Here is a 15,794-nt window from a genome sequence, read left to right as displayed (position 1 = left end):
CAGCAGGAGAACAAATAAACCTCAATGCTTTTAGAGTTTCTGAAAAACTACAGATAAACACACAAAGACGCACACTTAAAAGCACATAGTCCTGCTGCTGTTCATAAATCTTCTCGACAGAGGGCCCAGAGGGGGTAAGGGTCGTCTTACACCAGAGATCCTGAGAAAGTGCCTCATTTCACCCCTTGATTAACCCCAAATTTCAAGCTTCATAAAACTAGTTCAGCTCAAAGCCATAAAGCAATCTAATGTCTTGTCCTCTCTTTAACACCAGCATATAAATACATCACAGTTACAGATCCCTCTAAAGACAACAAATGGATGCAATTCTTCATTTTACTGCTTAACACATACTTCACATCTGTTGAAAGCTTTGATTTATGGCAGTATTATGGTTTGAGGAACCCAGTCAGCCATTGGTAATGATGGAGGAATAACATTACCAACATCAGAATGTAATGAACATAAACACAAGTCCCGTGTGTATATATGTGGGTTTATGTGAGATGTGTGGGGTGATGTGCACCAATGGTTGTGAGGTTGGGTGGGTGTTTATTATTTATGTTTTCCATGCATTGCTTGTAAAGGCTGTTGCAATAATTTTCCTTGGACTATAAAGGTCTGTCTGTCTGTCTGTCTGTCTGTCTGTCTGTCTGTCTGTCTGTCTGTCTGTCTGTCTGTCTGTCTGTCTGTCTGTCTGTCTGTCTGTCTATCTGTCTGTCTGTCTGTCTATCTATCTATCTATCTATCTATCTATCTATCTATCTATCTATCTATCTATCTATCTATCTATCTATCTATCTATCTATCTATCTATCTATGTCTTATTCAGCAACCATGTGTAACTGGCCTGAGGGAAGAAGAGAGCCATTATATTTCATGAACTATTAACAGGAAGCTGAAAATACAACATTGACATCACCTTTTTCTCTAATGTGGGGAACTTTTTGAGAACACATTATTTATATCCTCTGTACTAACCAGGCAATCTGGTTCATTTGGAACCATTTTTCTGCCGCCCCGGGTGACGGTAAGTTAAATATTCACTTTCTATTAGCTAGATTTGTTCCAATGTAGTATCAGGAAAAGTGTCCAAGGTAGCATAATTATACTAGGGATGTGCGTGTTAAGTCAACTACAGATTAAACGTCATCACCTTGCTAGTCATCATGATAATTAATAGTTAGCTTAACAAATGATCAACTTCTTTAACATAAGCCTGAAATACTTGTCAAATGATTTGTCTAAGTTGCAATACAGGCAACAACCACTAGCTGGGGTCGCAGCTTCAATTAATGGCTACTGTCATAATGCGATCATGCTCTACTGCCCACACAGATGATGTGTATTTTCCAAGCGGCAACCTCTGGGCGTGAGAATTGAAGCCAATGCAGAAGTGTTAAAAACTGCAGTTACTTCCGGAAAGCGGAAGTAAACAACGGCGAAGCTGATAGATAAAATGTTTATTTAGCATAACTTATGATTTTAAAAGTTAGGAAGTGGTTTATATGTAATTCAATAACTTTCACAGCACCCAAAAAACGGATTTCCTCCGGTCAAAAAAGAAGGAAAAAGAAAAAGAGGAACGAGCGCTGTGCATTATGGGAAACAGTACACGAGGCAGACTGGTCCGATGCATGCTGTGAAATTTTCCTGAACCACTAGACATCCTGGTAGTTTTGGAATACTGCAGATTTTGCTCTTGTTCACATACTGCATACTACATACTGAATTTTGGCCAATTCAGTACGTACTGCTAGTATAGTAGGCGGTTTCGTAAACAGCCGTTGAGCCCTGCATTTCCAATATGGCTCTCGCTGACAATTGGCTTCAAAACAGCGCTTAAGAAACAGATGGGTGTCATCACGGATACTACGTCCATTAATTATACAGTCTATGGTATTTTCATCTTAAGAATGGAGGTAAAGTTATATAGACTGTGTCTGGTTGAGCTGGCAGAAAAAACACCCAAAGGGAGTTTTGTTGTGTTGAATAAAATGTACTCGGGAAAGCAGCCGGACTGCAGTGGATGGAGACGGACTGGACACAGGGCTGGTGGAAGTCCAGCGTAAGGCATAAGGTGTTATGAGATTGTTGAATGTTCAGATAGTAAATCAGGTAAAAACTCAAAATAAATCAGATGTTAAAATCAGGGTTTTTCTCGCATTCTTTTGTTAACAAAGAACATCAGGAGTAGCTCGCTGCAGCTAGTGTTAAATGCTTGTTTTAAGGTGCTACGCTTGGGCAACACATATACTTTTATTTCTTCCATCACATCAGAATTCTTGGTTTTTGCCAAAACACAGGTTAAGGTATTAGATTTGTTAACTCGAAGAAAAAACAGATTTTAAAGCATCTTATTTAAAGCTCTGTTTTTGGTCCCCTCCAACTCCTGAGCGGCACATCTATCTTTAAAAATTCCATTATGGCTAAAACTTAGTTATTAAGTGTATCAGTCTGCTGTATGGTGCAGTGCAAGTTGTGTGCAGCTGTTGTTTTCTTACTTTCTTACATAAGGTGTGATGAAATTGTTGAATGTTCAGGTGATAAAACAGGTAAAAAAACCTATAAATCCGATGTTAAAATCAGGGGTTCTCTGGCATTCCTTGGGTGAACAAAGGACATCAGGAGTAGCTAAGCTGCAGCTAGTGGTAAATGCTTGTTTTAAGGTGCTATGCTTGGGCAACACATGTAATTGTATTTCTTCCATCACATCAGTATCAGAATTCTTGGTTTTTGCCGAAGCTTAGGTCAAGGTATTAGATTTGTTAACTTGAAGAAAAAACTGATTTTGAAATATCTTATTTAAAGCTCTGTTTTTGGTCCCCTCCAACTCCTGAGTGGCACATCTATCTTTAAATATTCCATTATGGCTAAAAGTTAGACGTTAAATGTATCTGTCTGCTGTATGGTGTTTTTATTTTCTTAAAGAAAACAGCTGCCTACTTAAGCTAAAAACTAAGCTGTTAGAGCTTTGAAAGAGAACAGTAATGTTGTTGGTCTGCCTGCGAAAGAATGAGTCAACACTTGCTTTAAAACCCAATAAATCGTAGGGGAACTTTGGGTTCAGGAAATAATTCTATGTAGGTTCATCAATATAAATGGCTCCTTTCAAATTTTCACATCATTTCATACATAGTTATTATAAAAATTATCGATTATAGCCACTTTGGATATATGCCTTGTCCCTGGGCCGGGAGTCCTTTTGGCCAAGTAAAACCTGAATTCCAGTAATTTCAACTCCCGGTGAAGTCATCCCAGAGACATTATTATTGATCAATAACCCTTTGCAGAGTTCTAATGGATGTTTTGTGCTACTAAAATCTTACTTACCGCAGCTTTAAATTGGCCTCCCTCCTTTTGAACACAGTCATGCAGACAATAAGCCATTTGCAAAGTCATGATAGATGATGAACCCCATTAATCTGGACTTGTTTTATACATAACATCAGGAGGCTAGTGCCAAAAGATTGTAGGGATTAATGGGTCCATGAAAGCTATGCCATCCATCACAGGATGTTAGAAGCTGATAAACCACAAACATAAATGCTTCAACAAGTCCTCTGCAGCTCGGGTTTGTGTGTAACCTTGAACAAGCTTGTGTGTGACTGTCAGAGAGAAAGACGAGAGTCTGTGGGACTTAAAGTTCAATATTGGGCCCAGATCATCCCTGATTATTCCCATGTGTGTGACCTAGCTGGGACTTTGTTTGAATTAATTTGAGCCAGAAAGTTGAACCCTCCGAGCTGGAGTAATCAAGCAGATCTGGCAGGAGAGATATGAAAAGCAGGGTGACTTTCCTTCAACAGAGAGACTGTGGGCTTTAAACTCTGTCTACTTTATTAATTTTCTTTGTCTGCCTGCGTTCAACTGCTTCATCTCTCCTACAACTGGCGGGGATATTTAGCATTTTATTCATACCTCAGTGAATATCACACGCCATGTCTAATCCTCTGTGTTCTTTGGGTTCGCATATGATATTCTCTTTCACGGTCTCTGCTTTATCCATTATGCATTGAACTCATACATGGTGTGTCGAAATACCCAGTGGTGGAGCCATTAAATCTTTTTTGACACATAATAAAAATGGAGGATTACATCATAGCCAGGATGTCAGTAAAATACACCATTCGAATAATATCAAAGACATCGTTCTTTTAGTGTGTAAATTAAAATTTAATCTTAAAACTTTAATCCAAACACAGCTGTTGCAACTGCAAGATGACTGTTCACTTTAAAATACCATTACATCATTTCTATTAAAAGCTAATTAAAAACTCGAAAGTAACACTTACCTAAAGCCTGGGCTTCCACGTGTAAGCACAGTTTCAATAGCAGCTGCCAGGCCAGAATCAGGGCTGTCCAAACACACATTTTGTCCTTCCAACTGGTCCCAGATCAGCACTCTATCTGTTTTGACTTATTAGTTTGTGACAGTGGCGGTTTCCCCGTATGTTTGCACCTGCTGTGGGTGGTGTGTTCGTGTTCCAGCCCTCTTTTTGAATCAGAAGTGAGAAAAGATTGTCATGATGAGCCTAACAAGAAGCTGCTGTCTGTTCATATGTGTAAGAGTGTGTGTGTGTGTGAATGTGAGGATCACAGGAGTCTTTTAGAGGGAGGAGCATTAGGACCAGAACCTGCTTTTAAAACCTTCCTTAGACGGCCCCATGCAGAGAAGGAGTGACCTGGGAGAACTCTTTGCATTGGCTCCTTCTGGCTGCTACCAATTCCCACAGGCTCATACACAAATTCACTGTACAAAAGCAGCTTCTGAACCATGTTTGCAATCATGTTTTAACTCAACCTAAGCCCAGAATATTTCCTCACATTTGAGTTCATGCTTGGATTAAATTTGTGATGTAGGAAAAAAGCATCTCCAGCCTCAAGCAATCAGACTTTGAGTATTTTTTTTTCACACTCTTTGTAATTCAAGGAGATTGTCCTTCCAAGGGGGTCACATGTGACACCTTTCCTAAGTGCCCTTGTGTCCCCCTGTAATTCTAGGGGCAAATTCAGAGATAGTTGCTCCTGAGGCCCACACCTTAAGCCATGTGAATTTGCCAGTAGAGCTTCAACCAGGCTGCTGGTTCAAACAGCCTCAGGTAGTCAGCATGTCTGGTACCAGGCGCATTCATCACATTTCGTGGAGACGAGACAGAAGGCTCAAGTCTTAATGATGTTTGTTTTTCCCTTTATTGTAGCCAACTGAGCCTTATTCCATTGCGAGTGACTAGCATTGAAAACAAAATACTGAATCTGCAATAACGACATTTGCCTCCTCAGTTAGTTAATTAAAAGCGGAGTCTCAGTGGCTGCAAGTTGATGGTCTTGCCTAAAAAAGGACAAACACACAGCTATGGCAACAGGAAGCAACAAATGAGTCACAGTTTCCTTATGTGTACCACAGGTGTTTGGTTGTGGTTAGCTTTTATACGGCTGCGCTGGGCTGATATTGTGTACTGACCTGAACCTCAACATCAGGCCAGGGGATATAAGCTTCTACTGGCGTGTGGATTCTGGATTACAGAAACCCTTCACAGACCTCTATTCATGGTCGACCGGTGTGATCCTTAGCTCAGCAGACCACATAAAGTCTGCTGCAGGATCTAGGCTTGAGTCACATCATGATGTGGTGGATGAGGTCAGACAGTGAAGGCTGCCTCTGGCTCGGAGATAAACCAAACCCCAAATGTGTCTGACAACATCTCCTGACTATTTTTGTTCGTAATACCAACAAGAGAAAATCCAGGGTCTCGAATATTCACACTCGTAACTCTGCCTCTCTCCACATGTTTAGTTGCCAGCAGACACCAAAGATTATAGCGTAGCTGTAACCACAATTAGACCAAATATGTACTGTTACCAATGACCTAAAGCAGTGGTTTCATGCAAAAAGCATTACTAAAAGGGCTTTTTGTCTTCACCTGGGAGGTCTGACAATTAGCATTTTTAAAGATCTTTGAACCAAAAAGGAAATAACACAACTTGGCCAGAAACAAGTGTAATTAAAGGTGAATAATAGGAAGCATGTGGTACATAAATAAAATAACAATGTAAAAGACGTTTTACTGCAATCCAAGACAGAAGAGAAGTAGAAACTTGCATGCATTTTATTGTTACTTCCGATCTGTTTCACACACAATAAAAACTTTAATCATCAATGTTTTTGCTGTTTTATAGTAAGAATCCAGACTTTGTTCGACTCAAACACAATATTTGTCTAATTTTAAGCACATTTTCTAATATCAACTGAACTGCATTAGAGTAGAAATGTTTGAGAAGCATTCTGAAATCTTTTGTCAATGGTGTGTTGTGCAGAAACGTTCATGTAGGTGTATGCACGAAGGCAAAAAACTCCTGAAAACTTTTTCACATTTTCTTTCTGCAAGTACCCTTGCAGTAGTAAAATTCACTGCATGTAAAAGAGTGGGGTAATGACCTTTTATATGAATGGTGTGATGATTGAAGAGAGACACGTAACGGGATGAATAAAACATCAAAAGCTGAAGAGAATCGTTTTCAAGACGAGAACAGCAAAGATGTCTACCTATACGCCTGTTGATACATAGCAATGATAACAATTAAAAAACTGTCATCAAAGTGTAGGTCCCTGTTTCTTCAACAGTATATCATACACATTTAAGGTGGCTTCAGCAGTAGCTTCTTGACTCCCAAGACTTGGCATCCGCTTGTTTGACTGGCAAGATGTAATGCTTTGAGGGACATGTACAAAGAATCAACTTTGAGACATTTACAGGGCCAAGCTAAAAAATTATAGAAAAGGAGTGCATGTGTGAAAGGGGCTCAATATTTACTATGAGACTATGTAGTGTACTGTACTTACTTTGCTTTTCATATTTTCTATTTTGATTGTTATATTTCAATCAATCAATCAATCAATCTTTATTTGTATAGCGCAAAACCATAAAGGTCTATGGTTAGTAACTTTAATGGGACAGGGAGAGTTAAAGTAAGTGATGGGGGGAGGGGATAGGATTCAAGTGTGTCAGTTTGCCAGTTCCCCCGACAGTCTAAGCCTATAGCAGCAAAACTAAGAGCTGGTCCAAGCCTGAGCCAGCTCTAACTATAAGCTTTATCAAAAAGGACATTTTTAAGCCTAATCTTAAGAGAAGAGAGGTTGTCTGCCTCCTGGACCCTGACAGGTACATGATTCCAAAGGAGAAGGGCCTGAGAACTGAAGGCTCTACCTCCCATACTACTTTTAGAGACTTTAGGTACAACAATACTGCCTTCCCCCTTTCATTCAACTCTTGGTTAACCAACCTACCAGTACTGCCTTGTTTGCTCCTTGTTCTAATCTCAAGATCAAAAGCGGAATATTTCATTTTCAAAACAGTTTTTCTTGTAGTAACAAATTAATTTATCTGGCATTCTTAAGAAACTTAAGGCAGATTTATGTACATTTTACCCTGAGGTATCAACATTGGTTTTCTCTATGTAACAGAAACATTTTATTCCCCTCTCCAGATAGCAGGGATCTAAAAAAAAATGTATTGCCATTGTAGGCTCCCATACATAAATACACTGACATAAAGACATGGCACTTATAATCACAGTCTTTTTCATTGCAATATTGTTCATATAATTCATAACCATTAATGCATACAGGCATCACTAGGGATTTTTTTTTCTGTGAAAAGAATCACAGCATTAAAGAAACGAATGCCTTCTGAGTTCCTCTCTACAAGAACTTCTTTCATGGCGACTTACATCCGTCCCGTCATGTTTAATGAATGAACACACTTTTACAACACAGCTAACCACAGCCAGTGATGACCAGAAGTCTCCTCGCCCCTGTGCTGCGTGCTAAAGTGCTCATTACACTGTGGGATGCAACGTCTTACAAGCACTGCACTGTCTTACCTGATGACGTTACGTAACAGCAGCCAGTCAGCAAGTCAGAGGGGTCTCATCCGTCACCTCATTAAATCCGAAGCATCTTTCAGAACCTCTACCATGTGTAGTCTAGAGGACTTGCTCCAAACCCCAAATTACAGCATTAAATTGCCTGAATTTTTTGGTATTAGACAGACTGTAAGTCTGAACTCAAGGCAGAGGCAGTTTAATAAATGGACCCACATCCTGAAGCTTATTTAGACTGCGAACTCATGAGTCAAATTGGTGTGTCACGGTGGATTTATCTGTCCAGTTTCCTGGAATCGTCAAACGATAGAGAGGGCATGAATAAAATTTAAACATCAAATGTTAGAGATTGGAAATTAATCAGAAAACGTATTCTCGGTTAAATGGAAGAGAATTCTTTGAAAATGCAGCACTGCTCATTACAATTGTCGATAGTGATTGAGTCTTTTGCCCTGAGGTTTTTGCCCCAAATAGATGCAAAAAGTCACACCAGTTCAAACTATTTGTCTGAGTTATGTAAAAAGAGATTAAGAATAAAATTTCTCTCACTTTTGAAAATTGCAGTATACAGAGAAGACCATTGCTTTATTTTTTTCAATTCCATTCACTTTACTGAATCTCCGCCTTCACATCACTCTGTAAAATCATTCACTCTATCTCAATGTGGACACTGTAACATAAACCTGAATGCTTGGAAAAACATTGCTCTTGCTCTTGAAGATTGATGACCAGTGGACAAAGGTTTACCCAGAATATTCTCAGTGCGATCTGGAACATAATGTTTCAAAAACAACAATGTGGTCGGTGTCTCACTGATTTCCTTGGTGTTATGCAAGGGTACTTCATGTGACCCCCTCAAAGCCAACGCTAGAAATTGTGTTTAATGGTTTTACCATGTGTAAATGTTGAGTTCAGTCTCAGACTATCCAGCTGCTCTTTCAGTCACTCTTACCAGCTGGATGCGTTCAGGCTCACTCACTCTGTCTCGGTATGTGTTTCACGTACACCTCATACTGTAGATGGGGAGAGCTGAAAATCATCACCAAGGATACTTAATACCAAGTCAACCACACAGCTCTGTAAATCTCATTGTTTCTCTCACGAACACCTCAAATTCTACCATTACCAATTCTTCTGACCTTTTCATGTTTAATCTCCAACGCTGTGTAACTTTAGGGATGGCAATTATAGAACAATACCTCCATGATTGAGTGAAATACATGTTTTATTTTTTCAAAAACTACTGATAAGTTTTCCTAGAAAAAAAAGGTGTGAAATGTTTTTGATTGATTCCCTCCATATTTGGCACAGACATTTGTACCCCCTCATATATAAGCACAATTGAGCCAGGGAAACAGGATCACAGTCAGCGGGTAAACAATATCACTATCTTCTGGAACAAAGTACTGCCAAATTGTGCCATGTCACCTGTGCTTGTTTTGACCACATACTTAAGTATTATAGCATAATGACAGTAGCCATTAATCCCAGCTTCAGACCTGGTTAGTGGAAGACAGTAGTGCTACAGCTTATGACAATCAATCAATCGTTATTTGTATAGCGTCAAATCAATACAAAAAGCCATCTCAAGATGCTTTTACAAACATAGCAGGTCTAGACCATACTCTGTGTTAGATTATGGACAAAGACCCAAATCTCATCTTAATCCACTATGAGCATTGCACCTTGCAGTATTTAGCTAGTTACAGTGGCAAGGAAAAACTTCCCTTCAACAGGTAGAAACCTCGAGCAGAACCAGACTCATGTTAGACAGCCATCTGCATCAAACGAGTTGGGGTTGGAAAGAGGGATAGAGGAGAATCAGAGAGGGAGAGAGAGCAATGATAGTATTGAGATGGATAGTAATAGTAGTAGTAGTAGCTGTCACTGCTGGAGTCAAGCATGTCCATATAGCAGCTGGAGTCTGAAACGTCCATAGCAGCAAGCCGTCTACGGCAGCGACTCATAGGAACCTACAAGACAATAGAGTGCATAGACTCCAGAAAGGTCTATGGCTAGTAACTTTAATGAGACAGGGGGAGTTAAAGTAAGATCCCATTGTGTCAGTGTCACAGTTCCCCTGACAGTCTAAGCCTATAGCAGCTGGTCCAAGCCTGAGCCAGCTCTAACTATAAGCTTTATCAAAAAGGAAAGTTTTAAGCCTACTCTAAGAGTAGAGATGGGGTCTTCCTCCTGGACCCTGAATGGTAGAGGATTCAAAAGGAAAGGGCCTGAGAACTGAAGGCTCTACCTCCCATACTACTTTTAGAGACTTTAGTCATGACAATATTGCCTTCCCCTTTCAACTCTTGGTTAACCAACCAACCAGTACTGCCTTGTTTGTTCTCTGTTCTAATCTCATGATCACAAGCGGAATATTTCATTTTCAAAGCTGGCTTTGTTGTGATAACATCTTAATTTATCTGGCAGTCTTGAGAAACTAAAGGCAGAATTACATACCTTTTACCCTGAGGTCTCAACATTGATTTTCTCTTGCTAACAGAAAAAAATGTTTTATTCTCATCTTCAGTAGCAGTATTCGAAAATATACAATATGTATTACCGTTTAGAGACTTTAGGTACAACAAGCTGGCCTGAAATCTGGGAGCCTAGGGTTCTATAGGGGTAATGGGGCACTGTGAGCTCTGTAACAAGCATTTTGGGCCTACGTCTACCAAAAAGTATATAATTTGTTCACCTAAATAGTAATTCTGTTGCCAAATAGCAAGGGTGACAATTGGTTTAATCGTCAACCAAACTTACACATCCTTATTTTTTCACCATTCAGAAAAATGTAAAAATCATGTCCTTTCCATTCACACCTGCTCCTGAGGGCTGAGGCTGCCATCAGGAGACACTCATCATGATCTGACCAAAATTATTCACACACTTATACCCACAGCTAATCCATTAGCAGAAATTTGGGTTTCGGCACATTCCCCCAAAACACTTCTTCTTCTTCTCGTGCAGTCACAGGAGTCATGGGCTAAACTGTGAATGGTGGATTTGTGTAAAGCAAATAAAAGTGGGCTGAAATGTTTCGCTAAGGTACTTGCACTTTGAGTGTGACTCATCACATGACCAAGAGCTGCCTTTAAACTGGGCTGTAGACTTTCAGAGCTAAGTTAGGTAGGAGTATAAAAATGTTAATAGCTTTTGTGAATGTGCACTTCGGTCAAAGTGGGACATGTTTTTTCACATCAGTAGCTACAAAAATAATTGTGTAATTATTGTGGGAAAGAGAGCTAGAGGGATACGTTTAAAGATAAGTTCCTTCAGTGAAGTGGGCATTAATGCTGGATTGTTAGTTTTGGAAAGTCACAAAAGTTGTCAGACACACCCACCCAAAGCTCTGAAGTTCAAAAGGTGCGTGTTTGGGTTGGAGTCTGGATGATGTTTTAGCTGACAGGCAGTTATAATGAAGCATGGCAGCTTTATTCTTGTTCTCTCTTCTCTGTCTTAAACCTAAACGCACTTTCAAGTAAAAGGAAAAAAAAAAACCCTCTTATATGCTTTATCCCTCTCGTCATGTTCAGAAAGGCTTCTTTGTAGCGAAAACATCATCAAACAACTTCTTCAGGACGTGAGGACAAAACACACCTACACTACAGTGAGCAGCTTGTTTACACAGCACGAACAGCACGGCATTGTTCTCCATTGAGTCTTACTCCAGGTGCTCTCATTAATCACTCATAGTTCTGGCACATTGAGAGCGAGCGTGTCTGGGCTGGAAGGGTCCGCCATACGGTGGGAAACAGCACATAGTGCGAGAGCACACAGGGTCATTTATTCAGACACAGTCAAATTGTAAAGATTGGCATAGAGTTTAAGAACTGTATGTTTCTTCCAGGGGTTTCTTTCTACTTCACTCAAATTTGAATCACATGTAGAGAGAAAAAGCAACCTCTCCCTAACAAAAATCTAATAAAAGAGATGAATGTATTTATTGTGCATCAGCACAACTATTAAAACCCACACACTAGGACCAAAAAGTTGCGTAGGAGTGTGCTGGTTTGGTAAGCAAAGTGTTTGTCTGATATTTGAGAGGGAGTACGTCATTCAGTTCTGTCGAATTAAAAGCTACAATTCCTTATAATAAGAGGTTCATGAGAGGGAAGTGGGCCACATGTGGTAAAGTGAAGTTACTTGAGACGGAGGCTTCAAATTAGTGACCTTGTATGAATGCTAAGGCACAGACTTGGTGCCAATTAAACTGAATTTCTTTGTTGCATCCAAACCCTTTGAAACTAGACTCTATATTTCCTGTCTCGTAGTATAGGCGCGGGAAGATAATGCTTTTCCCAGAGAGACAGATGTCCAATCTCTGCAGTTCAGCCCAGGAAATGACTAGATTTCTTCCACATTGTATCTCAGCGTCTGTCTCCTCCACCTCCAATAGATACAAGAATCAAAGCATGAAGAGAGGATTTAGATAATCTTTCATAACATGAATCTCTCATGCTCTTTTTTTTCACTGCATATTGAAAGTCATATGATGGGAAAAATCACATGTGGCGTGTTACTGAATCTTACCCTTTTCAGGAAACATATTACATGGTGGACAGATCTTAACACAGTCCCCTGCTGAGAAAAGTCACAGAAGTTCACAGCAAACGGAGGATATAACCGTGTAGGAACACTGTGATTTACAATGGCCTGTCCCAGCTGTGACTGCCTGTTTGCCCCAAGCTGAGGATAAATGGTCCTAGTGGGGGGTTGAATCTAGGACAATCCACAGGCTGCATTCACAGCTTAAAGGATAGCTCTGGTCCTCTTTTCAGAGCTGTTCCTGTTATTTCACTTATTTACTTATGAAAGCAGGAACAGTCACAAAGCCCTGTAGGGGCAAAATAACACTTAGACTGGTTGTGAACAAGCATACAGTTAGGCTAGATTATCTGCTTTAGTTCCTTTGGTCTAATGGTGAAAACATAGTATTGGATTGGTTTAAGTCCAAAAAAGAAGAAAAAATCCCTCAAGTCTAGAGCAGTCACAATCTTGATGAAAAATGATCAGCTTACTTTTGTGCTGTCATGATGCCAGCTGTTTTACTATCACTCTGAGACTAAGTATCACCAGGCTGTGTAGTAAGTGCCTCATTCTGTTCTCTTTGTTTTTTTGCTACCAAGAACCAGTAACATTAGCTAACCCAAGCAAATTTAAGCTAATGTGAAAAAACCCTTTTAAAAAGTGAGGAAAGCTCCTGCTGTGCAGAAGTTAGCTGTCAGGACCGCCTTGCTTACGATCCAATCTTTGTGTGGGAAAAAAACATCTTATTCCAAATGTTTAAAATTAATCAATGAATCAATCTTTATTTGTATAGCGCCAAATCACAACATACGTTATCTCAAGACGCTTTTACCAACAAAGCAGGTCTAGACCGTACTCTGTTAAATTATTAACAAAAACCCAACGTCAAGACAGGAAACAATCCAGTCCCCTCTTACTGACAGGACTCGATCTTATCTCATCTTAATCCACCATGAGCATTGCACCTCACAGTATTTAGCTAGTTAAAGTGGCAAGGAAAAACATCCTTTTAATAGGCAGAAACCTTGACTCATGTTAGACACACATCTGAATGAGAGAGAGAGAGAGAGAGAGAGAGAGAGAGAGAGAGAGATGATAGCGATGAGTTGGATAGTAGTAGTAGTAGTAGTAGTAGCTGTTGCTGCTGGAGTCCGACACGTCCATAGCAGCTGCAGTCTGGAACGTTCACAGCAGCAGGCCGTCTACGACAAAGATTCAGAGGAACCTACGAGACAAGGGAGCTCAGGGACTCCAGAAAGGTCTATGGTTAGTATTTTAATCGGACAGGGTGATTTAAAGTAAGTGTGTGGGGATTGGGGGGTAAGATAGGATCCTAGTATGTCAGTGAGCCAGTTCCCCCCGGCAGTCTAAGCCTATAGCAGCATAACTAAGAGCTGGTCAGTAGAGGTGGATGCCGCAAATCCCTGCAGAGGGGTTGTGTGCTGTGGGTCTGTACCCCACAACTATTGATACCTCAACTATTGTACTGTTACCTGGCAGGATTGGAGACTCCACATGGTGAAAACAGGTGGTAACAGAATGAGTGTCACAGCTTTCAAGGTGACATATTATGCCCTTTTTGATCAAAATATATTGGTCTAAGAGGTCCCCAAAACATGTCTTTAAAGTTTATTGCTCAAAAAAACACTTTAATATCAGATTTTTGCATGCCTGTAAACCCCTCTTTTTCAGCCCTGCTTAGAACAGGCTGTTTTCTGTGTCTGTGCCTTTAAATGAGAATGAGTTCTCTGACAACGCCCCCTCAGGAAGTGGATGTGCCCTCGGCTGTCCAGCACGTTGATCTAATGTTTACATGTTGGCTGAATATACACGGCTGCTCACAGACCTGCGTTACTTCAACCCTCTGAATTTGATCCAGAATCTGATCCTGGCGGAGAGGCGCCTGCAGCAGAACCTTTCTGAACGATTGGTCACAGATTTTGTGTTTCTTGTTGTTTTATTTGTCAGTATGTCAACGTGTGTCTTGGGACACAGCTACGAACATGTAGCTATGTTGCTATGCTAACTAGCGCTAGCACTTTTCCATGAAAAATAAAAATCATCCACTAGATCTTCAAATCTGCAGACGTGGGGAGTAAAACCAACCTTTGTGTTTATTAAGACAGCCTACAACTAGCATGCCTCTCTCCTAAGCTCCTTGTTAGCACACATTTGTGCAGGTAATGAAAAAGGAGGGGGAATTGAGTTGTATTTTATACAGTCTATGGGCTGAACAAGCTCCGAGCTATGACTTCCGTTACAGACCGGATGGCGTTATGACGTGTGAAAAACACTGAAAACTGAAACGGCTCGTTTCAGCACACATTTACAGAAAGGTGGAGAAATTAGAACAGGGGCAGAATGGATTTTTTTTCATTTTCAGGGGGTTTGTAGACATGCCAGGGAAACATATTTCAGGTAGAGAACCATTAAACAGTCGATTTTGTATGATATGTCACCTTTAAAGAAACAGTTTATTGCAGACTTTTCCAAACTACATTAAAATTTGGTGTATAAGATGCGCTTTTATTACCATGTTTGTCATTCTAAAGTGGGTTGTGTTCCATACACCGATGCAACCATGTATGAGTAAAATGAAAAAGAGGCATTTAATAACATTATGGAATTTTATTCCATGAAATGATACTCAAGGAAGAAAGCAACTGCTTTTTTGTGAGAAGCGTAATGGATACATAGCAAGGCGGACCCGTCTACTATCACCGCTTCTTCAGCGTCACCATGTGTAGAGGTACTTTTTACACAGAGGTTGGTGCCATGAGTCTCAGCAAAATGGTCTGTCCATATTCACATTTAGTTGCTCAACTACCATACCGGTAGCTAGAGGGATATAGAAAAAAAGTGGTAGGAAGAGCTACTCATCTGCATAGAAACTGCACATTGTGGACTTTGTACACAATGGAAGTTGTTAGATAGGAGGACAGTTGAAAACAAACTGCGTCCTATATAACAGTGCTTCTATTCCAGAATGAAGTAGTAACTAGTAGTAAGGCAGTATGAATTTGCATATTAGCTAAATATTTAGGATCACAGAGCAACATTTAACATTTAGATTTAACAATCAACATTTAGATTTAACAATCAACATTTAGATTTAACATTTAGATTGAACTTTTAACATTTAGATTTATATTTGAAATTAAAATGTAACATCTAGATTAAACATCGAGTGTAACTTACCTTCATTTTTCAGGGCAAAATTAAACGTGAAGAATATCACAAATATTGCTCTGTCTTTTAGAAATTTATACTCCGTTTTTATGATGTTTTGGAGCTAAATGTGGAGAATTGTTGCTATTATTTTCAGTGTGCACAACTTTACAAACGGCACCCCATAGAACCTACATGGTGATCATTTCGAC

This window comes from Notolabrus celidotus, chromosome 19, assembly GCF_009762535.1.
Source record: "Notolabrus celidotus isolate fNotCel1 chromosome 19, fNotCel1.pri, whole genome shotgun sequence".
Classification (NCBI taxonomy): Eukaryota; Metazoa; Chordata; class Actinopteri; order Labriformes; family Labridae; genus Notolabrus; species Notolabrus celidotus.
This window is presented reverse-complemented; position numbering follows the sequence as displayed.